General features: G+C 41.9%; 2 protein-coding genes across 3 annotated transcripts in view; one reads left to right on the plus strand and one right to left on the minus strand.

The window, feature by feature from the left end:
- The window catches only part of LOC110495115 (phosphoinositide 3-kinase regulatory subunit 5), a 29,724-nt gene extending 20,413 nt beyond the window's left edge, over positions 1–9,311 (minus strand). The window contains exon 1 of the mRNA XM_036949478.2: positions 9,023–9,311. The gene's annotated coding sequence lies outside the window, so the exon portion shown is untranslated. The remainder of the gene's footprint in view (positions 1–9,022) is intronic.
- Positions 9,312–14,802: 5,491 nt separating this feature from the next.
- LOC118940367 (netrin-1) overlaps positions 14,803–15,180 on the plus strand; it is a 116,406-nt gene continuing 116,028 nt past the window's right edge. Inside the window, exon 1 of one of the 2 annotated variants that reach the window (XM_036949489.2) lies at positions 14,803–15,105. The gene's annotated coding sequence lies outside the window, so the exon portion shown is untranslated. The remainder of the gene's footprint in view (positions 15,106–15,180) is intronic. The other variant, XM_036949490.2, reaches the window with a different exon arrangement.

Consider the following 15,180-nt stretch of genomic DNA (forward strand, 5'->3'; position numbering starts at 1 on the left):
CCAAACAATTTGAACTTCTACTTTTAAAAATCCACCTCTCTAAAAACAAGTCTCTCACCGTTGCCGCCTGCTATAGACCACCCTCTGCCCCCAGCTGTGCTCTGGACACCATATGTGAACTGATTGCCCCCCATCTATCTTCAGAGCTCGTGCTGCTAGGCGACCTAAACTGGAACATGCTTAACACCCTAGCCATCCTACAATCTAAACTTGATGCCCTCAACCTCACACAAGTTATCAATGAACCTACCAGGTACCTCCCCAAAGCCTTAAACACGGGCACCCTCATAGATATCATCCTAACCAACTTGCCCTCTAAATACACCTCTGCTGTTTTCAACCAAGATCTCAGCAATCACTGCCTCATTGCCTGCATCCGTAATGGGTCAGCGGTCAAACGACCTCCACTCATCACTGTAAAACGCTCCCTGAAACACTTCAGCGAGCAGGCCTTTCTAATCGACCTGGCCGGGGTATCCTGGAAGGATATTGATCTCATCCCGTCAGTAGAGGATGCCTGGATATTTTTTTAAAATGCCTTCCTAACCATCTTAAATAAACATGCCCCATTCAAGATATTTAGAACCAGGAACAGATATAGCCCTTGGTTCTCCCCAGACCTGACTGCCCTTAACCAACACAAAAACATCCTATGGCGTTCTGCATTAGCATCGAACAGCCCCCGTGATATGCAGCTGTTCAGGGAAGCTAGAACCCATTATACACAGGCAGTTAGAAAAGCCAAGGCTAGCTTTTTCAAGCAGAAATTTGCTTCCTGCAACACTAACTCAAAAAAGTTCTGGGACACTGTAAAGTCCATGGAGAATAAGAACACCTCCTCCCAGCTGCCCACTGCACTGAAGATAGGAAACACTGTCACCACTGATAAATCCACCATAATTGAGAATTTCAGTAAGCATTTTTCTACGGCTGGCCATGCTTTCCACCTGGCTACTCCTACCCCGGTCAACAGCACTCGCCAAAGCCTTCCCCATTTCGCCTTCTCCCAAATCTGCACAGCTGATGTTCTGAATGATCTGCAAAATCTGGACCCCTACAAATCAGCCGGGCTAGACAATCTGGACCCTTTCTTTCTAAAATTATCTGCCAAAATTGTTGCCACCCCTATTACTAGCCTGTTCAACCTCTCTTTCGTGTCGTCTGAGATTCCCAAAGATTGGAAAGCAGCTGCGGTCATCCCCCTCTTCAAAGGGGGTGACACTCTTGACCCAGACTGCTACAGACCTATATCTATCCTACCATGCCTTTCTAAGGTCTTCGAAAGCCAAGTCAACAAACAGATTACCGACCATTTCGAATCTCACCATACCTTCTCTGCTATGCAATCTGGTTTCAGAGCTGGTCATGGGTACACCTCAGCCACGCTCAAGGTCCTAAATGATATCTTAACCGCCATCGATAAGAAACATTACTGTGCAGCCATATTCATTGATCTGGCCAAAGCTTTCGACTCTGTCAATCACCACATCCTCATCGGCAGACTCGACAGCCTTGGTTTCTCAAATGATTGCCTCGCCTGGTTCACCAACTACTTCTCTGATAGAGTTCAGTGTGTCAAATCGGAGGCTCTGCTGTCCGGACCTCTGGCAGTCTCTATGGGGGTGCCACAGGGTTCAATTCTTGGACCGACTCTCTTCTCTGTATACATCAATGAGGTCGCTCTTGCTGCTGGTGAGTCTCTGATCCACCTCTACGCAGACGACACCATTCTGTATACTTCTGGCCCTTCTTTGGACACTGTGTTGACAACCCTCCAGGCAAGCTTCAATGCCATACAACTCTCCTTCCGTGGCCTCCAATTGCTCTTAAATACAAGTAAAACTAAATGCATGCTCTTCAACCGATCGCTACCTGTACCTACCCGCCTGTCCAACATTACTACTCTGGATGGCTCTGACTTAGAATACGTGGACAACTACAAATACTTAGGTGTCTCGTTAGATTGTAAACTCTCCTTCCAGACCCATATCAAACATCTCCAATCCAAAGTTAAATCTAGAATTGGCTTCCTATTTCGCAACAAAGCATCCTTCACTCATGCTGCCAAACATACCCTTGGAAAACTTACCATCCTACCAATCCTCAACTTTGGCGATGTCATTTACAAAATAGCCTCCAATACCCTACTCAACAAATTGGATGCAGTCTATCACAGTGCAATCCGTTTTGTCACCAAAGCCCCATATACTACCCACCATTGCGACCTGTACGCTCTCGTTGGCTGGCCCTCGCTTCATACTCGTCACCAAACCCACTGGCTCCATGTCATCTACAAGACCCTGCTAGGTAAAGTCCCCCCTTATCTCAGCTCGCTGGTCACCATTGCATCTCCCACCTGTAGCACACGCTCCAGCAGGTATATCTCTCTAGTCACCCCCAAAGCCAATTATTTCTTTGGCCACCTCTCCTTCCAGTTCTCTGCTGCCAATGACTGGAACGAACTACAAAAATCTCTGAAACTGGAAACACTTATCTCCCTCACTAGCTTTAAGCACCAACTGTCAGAGCAGCTCACAGATTACTGCACCTGTACATAGCCCACCTATAATTTAGCCCAAACAACTACCTCTTTCCCTACTGTATTTAATTTATTTATTTATTTTGCTCCTTTGCACCCCATTATTTTAATTTCTACTTTGCACATTCTCCCATTGCAAATCTACCATTCCAGTGTTTTACTTGCTATATTGTATTTACTTTGCCACCATGGCCTTTTTTGCCTTTACCTCCCTTATCTCACCTCATTTGCTCACATCGTATATAGACTTGTTTATACTGTATTATTGACTGTATGTTTGTTTTACTCCATGTGTAACTCTGTGTCGTTGTATGTGTCGAACTGCTTTGCTTTATCTTGGCCAGGTCGCAATTGTAAATGAGAACTTGTTCTCAACTTGCCTACCTTAAATAAAGGTGAAATAAAAAATAAAATAAATAAAAAATAACCTGAAAGGCCGCTCAGCAAGGAAGAAGCCACTGCTCCAAAACCGCCATAAAAACGGGTTGCAACTGCACATGGGGACAAAGATCGTACTTTTTGGAGAAATGTCCTCTGGTCTGATGAAACAAAAATAGAACTGTTTGGCCATAATAACCATGGTTATGTTTGGAAGAAAAAGGGGGAGGCTTGCAAGCCGAAGAACACCATCCCAACCGTGAAGCACATGGGTGGCAGCATCATGTTGTGGGGGTGCTTTGCTGCAGGAGTGACTTGTGTATTTCACAAAATAGATGGCTTCATGAGGGAGGAAAATTATGTGGATATATTGAAGCAACATTAGTCAGGAAGTTAAAGCTTGATTGCAAATGGGTCTTCCAAATGGACAATGATCCCAAGCATACTTCCAAAGTTGTTGCAAAATGGCTTAAGGACAACAAAGTCAAGGTATTGAAGTGGTCATCACAATGTCCTGACCTCAAGCCTAACAAAAATTTGTGGGCAGAACTGAAAAAGTGCACAAACCTGACTGTTACACAGCTCTGTCGGTAGGAATGGGCCAAAATTCACCCAACTTATTGTGGGAAGCTTGTGAAAGGCTACCCGAAACGTTTGACTGAAGTTAAACCATTTTAAGGCAATGCTAGAACATGTATATTTAGTCAAAGTTTATGATGTCTATTTACGTTATCTTGCCGCGCTACCTAGATTTCCTGCGGACATTTTTGAGTAATTTCTGAACATGAACTCAATGTAAATGGACATTTATTTGTTTAAATGTATTTAACTAAGGTGTATGTAAACTTCCGACTTCAACTGAATCTGACAAAAAATATTTTTTACGCATTACAGTTGCTGTGTGGTCCTTAGTGTACACCCTACACATATTTTATGATTCGACTCAGGACACATTTAGACAAGTGATAACAGATCCACAAGGTGAATGGGAGTTAGAACAACAGTGTCATTATACACAGACTTTGATCCTCACGTCCCCAGTAAAGATATTATATGAGGGAGTGGGCAATTATGCAAATATGGTCTGAAATACATTATATGAACTACGAGCCAGGTTTGATATAAGACATGACTACCAAACCTCCACACTCTACTCGTATACTGTATATCCACATTTATAACTAAACTGGCAGTTAAAATAAGGAAAATCAGTCAGATCTAATAATGCTTTACATGTGCAATGTAGATATAGTATATGCAATGTAGAAGACCTGGGGGCGTGTTCAGGTGACATTCCGATAGAAATATGTCAAACACACCTCTCTGACTTTATCTTTATTTTACTAGGCAAGTCAGTTAAGAACAAATTCTTATTTTCAAAGACAGCCTAGAACAGTGGGTTAACTGCCTGTTCAGGGGCAGAATGACAGATTGTCAGCTCAGGGATTTGAACTTGCAACCTTCCGGCTACTAGTCCAATGCTCTAACCACTAGGCTACCCTGCCGCCCCAAAGTGGGGAATCATGTCAGCTCGAATAAGGAATCATGTCAGCTCGATTCACGACATTTCTATCTGCAACGTTCCACGTTTGCCTACTGAACATATCCCTGGGTGAGTGAGGTGTACATCTTGTGGGAAAGAGACTGTGTGTAGAAAAACGTAGATTTTGGAGATAGATAAGACTGGTAAAGAGGTAAACAGGAAGAGAGGTTGTGTGAGTTATACGGCATGGCGTTTTGATGTGAGTGCTAACCAAATGATCTTGTCTGCTACAAATGGGTGTTGCCACTTTCACTAGTTCTTGGAGATAGATATAGGGATGTAGGCGACTTCCGATCACATGCTGAAGAGCGGCAGGTAGCCTAGCGGTTAAGAGTGTTGAGCCAGTAACCGAAAGGTTCCTGGTTCAAATCCCCGAACTGACTAGGTGGAGAAAAATAAATGGTTGATGTGCCCTTGAGCATGGCACTTAACCATAATTGCTCCTGTAGGTTACTCTGGGTAATAGCGTCTGCTAAATGACTTTGGTTAACAGTTTTCTAGTGCTAGAAATATCCTCAGTGCTCACAATAAGACTGAAACCTAAACCGGAAACACACTTGCATATCTAGAGCAGGTTTATTAGAAAGTGCATTTGGAGATATGAAATAAAGTATTCTGTTTCATTCTGCCTTTGCGACAAAACTGTGAATCCACGCTGATGATTGGGATATGGATTAAGTAGTTCCTTGTGTGATATTACAATAATTCTTTGAAAAACTGCAACACCCAGCTGCAGAGGCCATTTCTCAATATTTTACTCATCTTTGAAGAAAACACTGAGTAGAAATATGCATGACTGTGACAGAATTCCACTTACCCACCGAGTGCACTCGGAAAGTATTCAGACCGTTACATTACAGCCTTAATCTAAAATTGATTAAATGCATATTTTTCTCAGCAATTTACACATAATACCCCATATTGACAAAGTGAAAATAATTTTTCTGACATTTTTGCAAATGTATTAAAAATAAAAAACAGAAATACTTTATTTACATAAGTATTCAGACCCTTTGCCATAAGACTCTAAATTGAACTCAGGTGCATCCTGTTTCCATTGATGTTCTTGTGATGTTTCTACAACTTGATTGGAGTCCACCTGTGGTAAATTCAATTGACTGGACATTATTTGGAATGGCACACACCTGTTAATATAAGGTTCCACAGTCGACAATGCAAGTCAGAAAAAAAACCAAGCCATGAGGTCGAAGGTATTGTCCGTAGAACTCCAAAACAAGATTGTGTCGAGGCACAGATCTGGGGAAGGGCACCAAAAATGTTTTGCAGCATTGAAGGTCCCCAAGAACATGGTGGCCTCCATCATTCTAAAATGGAAGAAGTTTGGAACCACCAGGACTCTTCCTAGATCTGGCCTCCCGGCCAAACTCAGCAATTGGTCAGAGAGGTGACCAAGACCCCGATGGTCACTCTGACCGAACTCCAGAGTTCCTCTGTGGAGACGGGAGAACTTTCTAAAAGGACAACCATCTCTGCAGCCCTCTACCAATCAGGCTGTTATTGTAGAGTGGCCAGATAGAAGCCACTCCTCAGTAAAAGGCACATTACAGCCCGCTTGCAGTTTGCCAAAAGGCACCTAAAGGACTCTCAGACCTTGAGAAACAAGATTCTCTGGTCTGACGAAACCAAGATTGAACTCTTTGGCCTGAATGCCAAGCTTCACGTCTGGAGGAAACCTGGCACCATCCATACAGTGAAGCATGGTGGCAGCAGCATCATGCTGTGGGGATGTTTTTCAGCTGCAGGGACTGGGAGACTAGGATTGAGGAAAAAATGAACGAAGCAAAGTACAGAGATCCTTTATGAAAACTCAAGACATCACACTGGGGCGAAGTTTCACCTTCCAACAGGACAACGACCCTAAGAACACAGCCAAGACAACGCAGGAGTAGCTTCGGGACAAGTCTCAATGTCGGTGAGTGGCCCAGCCAGAGCCCAGACTTGAATCCGATCGAACATCTCTGGAGAGACCTGAAAATGACTGTGCAGCAACCCCATCCAACCCGACAGAGCTTGAGAGGATCTGCAGAGAAGACTGTGAGAAACTCCAAAAATACAGGTGTGCCAAGCTTGCAGCGTCATACCCAAGAAGACTCAAGGCTGTAATCGCTGCCAAAGGTGCTTCAACAAAGTACTGAGTAAAAGGTCTGAATATTTATATACAGTGCCTTGCGAAAGTATTCGGCCCCCTTGAACTTTGCGACCTTTTGCCACATTTCAGGCTTCAAACATAAAGATATAAAACTGTATTTTTTTGTGAAGAATCAACAACAAGTGGGACACAATCATGAAGTGGAACGACATTTATTGGATATTTCAAACTTTTTTAACAAATCAAAAACTAAAAAATTGGACATGCAAAATTATTCGGCCCCCTTAAGTTAATACTTTGTAGCGCCACCTTTTGCTGCGATTACAGCTGTAAGTCGCTTGGGGTATGTCTCTATCAGTTTTGCACATCGAGAGACTGACATTTTTTCCCATTCCTCCTTGCAAAACAGCTCGAGCTCAGTGAGGTTGGATGGAGAGCATTTGTGAACAGCAGTTTTCAGTTCTTTCCACAGATTCTCGATTGGATTCAGGTCTGGACTTTGACTTGGCCATTCTAACACCTGGATATGTTTATTTTTAAACCATTCCATTGTAGATTTTGCTTTATGTTTTGGATCATTGTCTTGTTGGAAGACAAATCTCCGTCCCAGTCTCAGGTCTTTTGCAGACTCCATCAGGTTTTCTTCCAGAATGGTCCTGTATTTGGCTCCATCCATCTTCCCATCAATTTGAACCATCTTCCCTGTCCCTGCTGAAGAAAAGCAGGCCCAAACCATGATGCTGCCACCACCATGTTTGACAGTGGGGATGGTGTGTTCAGCTGTGTTACTTTTTCATAAATTTGCACAAAAATATATAAACCTGTTTTTGCTTTGTCATTATGGGGTATTGGTGTGGAGATTGATGAGGGGAAAAAACAACGACTTAAAAATAAGCCTGTAACGTGACAAAATATGGAAAAAGTCTGAATACTTTGCGAATGCACTCTATACCTTCAGATTACTGTAAGTGGTGCGTCGATCAACACACAGTTCTACTGTAAGTGACAGGTGGGGTATTAGAGTATTATAACTGTTGTCCTCTGTGGCTTGGTTGGTAGATCACGGCGTTTGCAACGCCAGGATTGAAGGTTCGATTACCGGAAACATTCACATGAAGAATATATGCGTGCTCGACTAAGTCGATTTGGATAAAAGCATCTGCTAAATGGTTTATATACAATAACTGTTTGCATGCATACTGTATCCATGCAACCAACACATACTTCCTAATTGTGTATTAGAATAATGACAGTACAATCACAGGGTGTCTAAAAATAAGTTCCCAAAATGCTGCTTGGTGGGGGTCAGCAAGTTAACTTCCTTGTGTGTCAGTGACATCATTTTGACAGCCTTTCCCATCAGTGTAACAGCATCTACCACAAACTCATAAACAGTTTAATAAGCCCAGTTGGGTTTGCAGGTGTTGTTTCTGATAGTCACCACATTTTAATTGATCCATTTGTGGAATTTGTAAGGAAAAGCACTATCAGTTTAATGGATAACTACCTCAACTAACCAGAATACCCCATCACCAGAACTTTATTAACTATCCTTATTACGATTTATTTATTTTATTTAAACTTTATTTAACTGGGCAAGTCAGTTAAGAACAAATTCTTATTTACAATGACGGCCTACCCCGACCAAACTCTAACCCGGACGACACGGGGCCAATTGTGCGCCGCCTTATAGGACTCCCAATCATGGCCGGTTGTGATACAGCCTGGAATCGAACCAGGGTCTGTAGTGATGCCTCTAGCACTGAGATGCAGTGCCTTCGACCGCTGCGCCACTCGGGAGCCCTATAATATTGCCTCAATACCCTTTTCTTACACCCCTGGACCAACCGCCAGGCACAAACTCAGAAACACAAGCATTGAAGCAATGATATGACACTTGGGCATTGACTATCTTTATTCGATTGGCTAGTCTAGTCCCAGGATTAGTGCACAAATGTTCCCTTCTCAGATGTATGGAACCAGTATTTTCTCAGTTTGCAGTTGTGGGCACAATGGCAACTAGAGATTTTTAACAATAAGGCATCATCCACAGATGAAGACAACTGACAATACTAACTCATATCCAAGGTCAAATGTCTTAATTTAAATATCATATAATTTTAAATGTCTGGAGTCATAGACACTTGATGAGTACTTCACAAATTGTCCAGATGTTATATTTCTGAAACGTTTCTATTGTCTATTATACTGGATTTAGGCTCCAGTAATTTAGCGTGGGTGAGTTTGGACCTCTTGGCAGTTGCTCGACCCGGGTTTAAGTCCAAGTCGGGGCTATCCCCTCTACCAAATTCCCCCTTAACCCTCAACCTTCTGGCCCAAAGCCCAGCGCACCATCGACTGTGCCACAAAAGCATGCTCATCCATTGTGAAAAGACAATAGCCTGGTAGGCTTACAACCACAGATAGCCCACTAGTCCTCCACACGGCTTACCTGCTGTTATCGTTCAGTAACATCCATAGCCTTTTGGCATTAGTTTGTGTGAAAGCCTCTCAGGTCCAATGACTCCAATCCCACTGTCATTCATTCACAAGAGAGAAGAGGGGGAGCACAGATGAACCACATCCTTCACTAGTGCTGTGTATGGCTCCAGAGGAACAACAGCTGTAGACTACCACCAGTCACAGTAGCCGCAGTAGTAGTAGTGGAGATATAGACCCTGCACACGCAGAGGGTATGTGTCAAACAGGAAGTGAATGAGAGAGGTGCATGCAAGCACAATGAGGAAGGCAGAGTGTGGGTGTCTGTTGGCCTCCATAAAGGAAGTCATTTGTATCATTTGTTTGTTTCCCTGCTATTTTCATGAATAAAGATGTGTTTCATTGTTTTGAATGTTGGGCTTTGATCTTTCAATCTTTAGTTTTGACTGGCTGGGTCATTGATTTTTATAGGATTGACCATTATTTATTACTAATCCCAATAGTATTTTGCCCCGTCTTTGCAAAGGTAGTTTTCACTAACCCTAACCCTAACCCTAACCCTAACCCTAACCTGATACACTTGAGAGTTTGTCCAAGTTCAAGTTCAAGTTAATTCACATGACAACTGAACTCTGAATTGTGTGATGAATAATAAAAGGATACTAATCGAAAAAAACAAGTACTTGTAGTTTTACACGGACTTCCTAAAGGTTCATATCTAAATAGCAACAAGCCGATATTGAAATTCAAAATGGATCTGGGCTCATTGGGACAGCCACTGTTCCAGTTAAAATTCAGCAGTTCTGTCATTTTCTCTGCCCACTGTTTTCTTCTCGCTCAGGGCAGCACTATTAGTCTCCCTACTTCCCCTGAAGCCACTTTGACTGTGATTTGCATTTCATGTGTTACGGTAAATCCCCCCTCTCTCTCCCCCTCTCTCTGAGAGGGAACAGGACCCAAATCATTAGCTAAAAACAATGGCAGTAAATAAAGTCAATTCATGAGGTTCACAATGAATGGGAACGTGAGTATTTCCTGTATTGCTCTGGGCTTGCGATGGATTACTTTATTCCTATCATTTTTTAAATATTGGCCCTACTCTGGAAGTCTGAAGTCTACGATTACTATAATAGCTCTAGAAAGGTCAAAGGTGAAAATGAGATCATTTAAACTGACTTTAAATGTGCATTTGAGTTATTGGGAGAAGAGGCTCAGTCTAATAATAAAGATGGTTCTTCTATTTGCGGTTCAGCCAGTGAAGGCCACTATTGCACAGATGCCATCATGCCAATGAGATTGACTAGATCCCACAAAGTACAGTAGCCAGGCCAGTCAGCCAACCTTCAACAAGAGTGGTGAAACACTGCCACCTCCTGTTATGAAGTCATTAGACTACAGCAGTGGTGAGGACATAGGTGTGGGTTATCACGAAACTTCCTTAGTTCTTTGACAACCGCACAGCACATCAAAAGGTGCCAGGTTAATATTGGTCTATGTTGGATACACAGGACTACGTTGTGTCAACGTTTTAAGTCGGACTTGTTTTGCAGGTCACGGTGGGTGCATTTTTGTTGTTGATGATTTGGATTTTTTTTTTTTACCAAGTTCCATTCTGTTCCCAAAAGATGGCGCTCTTTCCACAGCCTCGGGATATCAACGTGTACAGGTGCTTGACTAGCAATGCAGAACATCAACTTCCCACTCCACAGCCATCTGAAGAGAGAAATGGAATAAACAATTTAAAAAATAAAATACTGTTGACATTATTGTACTGGCAACCTAGTTATACGTTCCTGACAGCCACTCTAGGTGTTAGCAAATGTCCAACGCGTACCAAACACACCACTTTCCAGACGCGATCTTTGGTTGAATCTTTTGCCCATTTATTAGCAGCAAAGCAAAGATAAAAACACTGAAATAACCACATGAAGGCCTATTACCATAGGCAAAATCATAGTTCCAAGGTGTAAACAGTGACATGTATGCTCTCCATACCTGTTCATTCCCACTTCCTGATCACCTGCGTGCCTACACACATGTGACCCATGACCCAAGATATAGAGCCCCACAGTGAAGGTGTCATAATACCCAATAAACCTAGCAGTCAAAAAAGTTCCAATCGTTTTTCCACCATTCGTTTTTCCCATAGGGAATTTAGAAACACTTAAAATAAGGGCTGTGTTTTGTGTAGGCTAACCATGGCGTGACGTTTTGAATACCATGTAAATGTCTCTCGGACAAGGTAACTTTTATCAATATATTCGGCTCTATTTACTCTCAGATTTAAAAATGTTATTTAGCATCAAAGTAGACTACAAATCCCTGGAAGCTCCTGCACATCATCTCTAGCTACAACCTCATCTTATTGCATTTGTATTATTCTGTATGTAAATCCGAGACACTCCATTTATACACCCACCCATCCACCCCGACCAACCACCCTACGTTCGTTTTGCCTTAAGTAACCATCTGTCATATGTAACCACAACAAACGTAACATATCATACTCATTTCAGTATCCCAGACCTACATTTACTATGTTACATCTCGTCTATGAGACCAGGCTGCTAGCTGACACCTTTGCTAACAGGTAGTGTGTAAATTTAAAAGTTACACAAGACACAAAATTGTCAATTTAAAGAAATGTAGCCAATTTCTTCATTCATAAATTTAGCTAACATTAGATAGTTAATCCAGAGATTCTTACCTTTGCCTCGATTCAGCAATCTTTTCCAGATCAATATGGCATTTGTAGTTATTTAAGATAGCCACATTAGCAGCTAATTGGCATTTCATTTTGGGGGTAAATACAGGTGAATATATTGATAAAAGTCACCTTGTCGTAGAGAGATTTACACTGTTATCAAAACGTCATGCCAGGGTAAGCCTACACGAAAGACCGCCCTTATTTTAAGTGTTTCTAAATTCCCCTATGGGAAAAATGAATGGTGGAAAAGAGTGGTTTGAACTGGTATAAAATCAAGGTTTGTGATTTACTTCCACCTGCAGTTGTGGAATGTTTGCTCACAAGTATAATTCATTGGCTGATCCCTCCCGATGACCAGGATGGAATAATGTGATCCTTCCTTAACCCAGAGGAAGTCCCACCAAGATGACTACTCCAAAATGGTGAATGTTCTTAATGGCGCTGCCCATGCTAAAACAGGATTTTGGGCCCTAAAGTCCACTATTTATTTATGGCCAAGTCAGAGATGGAAGAGAAAGAGAAACATTTCATAGGTTCCTCTTTTCTGGTTCATATACAGTCAATGAACTATGTCGACCAGACTCAGCTATCGCATTGGTGCTAATGGGAGAGCCACCCAGATGCTCCAAAGATTTTGCATAATTTTAGCCAGTAGTTTTGAAAGTAGTGCTCAGCAGCTAAAACGTGTCCCGGAAAATATGTACTACGTCATCCATTTCATATGATATTTTACGAATTCCAATTCGTATAATTTGTTACGAATTTGTTACTGTTTAAGATCCCTGACTGCATCTTTAAGTATACCGGAAATGTGACATTATTTTCCCATGGTTAACAGGCTTTATGGATATCTTAATTTATCCACCATCTTAGAGCCTAGTGTAAAAAAATCTGTAAAATACATACAAAGATAGACAAACTATAGACAACACAAAAACAATTTTAGTAGGCCAAAATGGCTCCTAGATTTATAACAGATTTATCAAGCTCTCGAAACACAATTTATAACAGATAATTTTTGTTGATTTTAACACACTCTTCTGGCAATAGAGCAGACTTACACTGCAGGACCTATTTGAAGTCCTTCCCCATCGATCTCGACAAAGCCACAAAGTTGGAAGCACAAATTCGTCTAGAATGTCATTGTATGCTGTAGCTGTAGTGGTTAGAGCGTTGGGCCAGTAACTGAAATGTTGCTAGATCGAATCCTTGAGCTGACAAGGTAAAAATATGCCGTTGAACAAGGCAGTTAACCCAATGTTCCTAGGCTGTCATTGTAGATACGAATTTGTTCTTAACTGACTTGCCTAGTTAAAAAAAATGTAAACTTGTATTAAGGGGCCTAGCCCGAACCATGAAAACAGCCCCAGACCATTATTCCTCCTCCACCAAACGTTACAGTTGGCACAATACATTTGGGCAGATAGCATTCTCCTGGTCATCTGCCAAACCCAGATTCGTCTGTCAGACTGCCAGATGGTGAAGCGTGATTCATCACTCCAGAGAACGAGTTTCCACTGTTCCGAAGGAAGCAAGCTTTACACCACTCCAGCCGACACTTGGCATTGCGCATGGTGATCTTAGGCTTGTGTGAAGCTGCTTGGCCATGGAAACCGATTTCATGAAGCACCAGATGTGTCATGCCTGCTCCTACTGCCCCTCTCTGGTGCTCAAGGGCACCAGGCTGCCCTTCATTACACACACCTGTCACCATCATTACGCACATCAGCGCTCATTGGACTCACCTGGACTCCTTCACGATGTTGATTGCCCCCTCTATATCTGTCTGTTCTTCAGTTTTGTACCCCATGTCAGCATTATTGTCGTATTGTCACACTGTTCTGGTTTTGATTGATGTCCATTTTCCATTAAATGTTCACTCCCTGTACTTGCTTCTCGTCTACAGCGTCAGTCCTTACACAAAGAGTTATTATGCTGATGTTGCCTTCAGAGGCAGTTTGGAACTCGGTAGTGAGTGTTACAACGCAGGAAATATCATTTTTACGTGCTATGCGTTGTAGCACTCGGCGGTCCAATTCTGTGAGTTTGTGTGTCCTACCACTTCACGGCTGAGCCGTTGTTGCTCCTAGAGGTTTCTACTTCACAATAACAGTACTTACAGTTGACCTGGGCAGCTCTAACAGGGCAGATATTTGAGAAACTGACTTGTATCCTATGACTGTGCCACATTGAAAGTCACTGAGCTCTTCAGTAAGACCATTCTACTGCCAATGTTTGTCTACGGAGATTGCATGGCGGTGTGCTCGATTGTATACACCTGTCAGCAAGGGGTGGGGCTGAAATATCCGAATCCACTCATTACAAGGGGTGTCCACATACATTTGTATATATAGTGTATTATAGGCGTTTTGGCTCCATGTAATAGCCAATGAATAGGATATGGAAGCATTACCAGAGATATAATATGCATGTTATTCACTTCATTTTTTCTTCAAAAATGGTAAAGTCAGAAATATCGAAAAAGGCATATTATATAGTGGTCTTCAGCAGTTTATACAATATGTACAGAAGCTTTATCATATTATAGAATAGAACAAACTTTTTCGTTCTTTGCACTTCGTTTCTATGAAGATTTGATTATTTAAACTTTTGGAAATCTGATAGGTCTACTGAATGGGGGAAAAAAACATGAGTCATGCGTAAAATATGCGTAATAACTCTTAATTAACTGGGTCACAATCTAAATCATGAAATACAAACGCACCACAATACCCCGGAAGTAACAATAACAATAGTAGTAGTAATAATAATAAATACATACAAAATATATATATATATATATATCAAACTAATAAAAGGCTAATGTGACAAAGTCAATATCCATGATGAAATATAAACTGCCGTTTCGATTAGCAATATGAAAATTACGACTATATGGAAGCCTTGGATTATGTTATCTACGTGATAATCAGATTAACTTGATCATTCGTTTGTTGTTCCTTCGTTTGGCACTTAATTAGCCGTATCTATCTTGTTATCGATAAACTACCAGTGGATGTCGTTGTTCACTCTTTTTACGCGGGAGTGTCACTCCTCAAGATGACCTCAAGCTCTGCAGACGCTCCAATCGTCCTTCACTTTCTCCACAGTCAGTGCGGCAGACAGAGATAGAGGGATAGAGGAAGGGAGTGAGTGAATGAGAAAGACGGGCACACAGGGAGTGAAACAGACAGAGCGAGAGTTGCGGCTCTTACATCTAGACGCGTGTAGATATTTTGCTCCCGGAGATTCCAAATAAAACAAACAAGAACACAACAGATCGCGCTTGTGACAGGAAAGGCACCCGACAGAGATATTTGTATGACTTTTCTGCCTAGCTGAATTATTATTCCGAGGAATAGTGTCATATGTGGAGATTTCTTAACCTTGTAAGCCCATTTATTTCACTTATTAGGTGCATTATGAAAGGTTAATGTTATAAATCGATACATTTCTCCTGACAG

The sequence above is a fragment of the Oncorhynchus mykiss genome, chromosome 17 (assembly GCF_057628025.1).
Source record: "Oncorhynchus mykiss isolate SJ-2025 chromosome 17, ASM5762802v1, whole genome shotgun sequence".
Taxonomy (NCBI): domain Eukaryota; kingdom Metazoa; phylum Chordata; class Actinopteri; order Salmoniformes; family Salmonidae; genus Oncorhynchus; species Oncorhynchus mykiss.